Genomic DNA, 1,054 nt, shown 5'->3' with positions numbered 1-1,054 from the left:
TCATGGACAAGCTGAACCAGCTCAGCCCCAAGATCATTACCTGGCTCTGGCGAGTGCTGCCAGCTCAGTGCCTGCTGGCTACTCCAGTTGTCCCTGGTTGCTCCTTGTTGTGGGTCCTCTTTCATTCCTCCAAGTTTTGGCACCTGTTTCCATCCACTTTGTATCTACCAACTCTGTTTTTTTGGAGCATAATGAAGAGAGATCCTTTCATAGTCCCATGTGAGTGGTTGCCTGTCCAAGACAGAGCTCCTGCACTCAGCAGTTTGCTTGGGCTCCTGGCCAGCATTCCAGGACTTCCCATTTCCTGGTCTGGGCTTATGACCTGTCCCCCCATGCCCACCCAAAACCATGTGCAGACCACAAGGAAATGGGAAAGGATGATCCCCTGCTGATGAGCAAAGCATCCATGGGATCCTGTATCCCTACTCTGAGAGGTCAAGGGGGTCAGACCCCACCAGGATGGGGTCCCTTCCAGAGATGTAATACAGACCTTAGTAGAAAAGGAAAACCAGTACAGGAGGCTGAATCAAGAAGATGCTTTAATCAGATTTATCAGACAGATTTGGATCTCCAAATAAATAGATTTATCAAAACAGAATAAAACAAGAATCCAAGGATAAATACACGTACCAAAACCAACTTGAAAATCCCCCAAAGCTGTTTCCAGACAGGGGGAAGGTGATGCTGCTGCACACCCTCCTCCCCACGCTGCAGAAATGGTCCTGTTGACTCTCTGGGAGATGCGCCTCCAGTGAATACAGCCCAGTAGATATTATGTAGGATATATAAATATATAGCATAATAACCTGCTTAGTAGAAACCTTAGTGCAGTGTTCAGGGTCCCAGACCCTGTCAGCAGGTGGGACCTCCCAAAAACTACATCTTCACAAGATCTGCAAAGAAGGGAAAAGGATCCTCCCAGCTGGAACAGAGGAGGAAAGACAGAAGACTTTTCACAAAACACCCTTTGGAGGGTTTTCAGCCAAAGAAACCCTTTACAGATCACAGGGGCTCCAGGAAAAGAAATAAGAATGATTTTTCTTTCCTTGCAGGT

Source organism: Pipra filicauda, unplaced genomic scaffold (genome assembly GCF_003945595.2).
Source record: "Pipra filicauda isolate LSUMZ 115617 unplaced genomic scaffold, ASM394559v2 scaffold179_size1759329_pilon, whole genome shotgun sequence".
In the NCBI taxonomy this organism is placed as follows: Eukaryota; Metazoa; Chordata; class Aves; order Passeriformes; family Pipridae; genus Pipra; species Pipra filicauda.
This window is presented reverse-complemented; position numbering follows the sequence as displayed.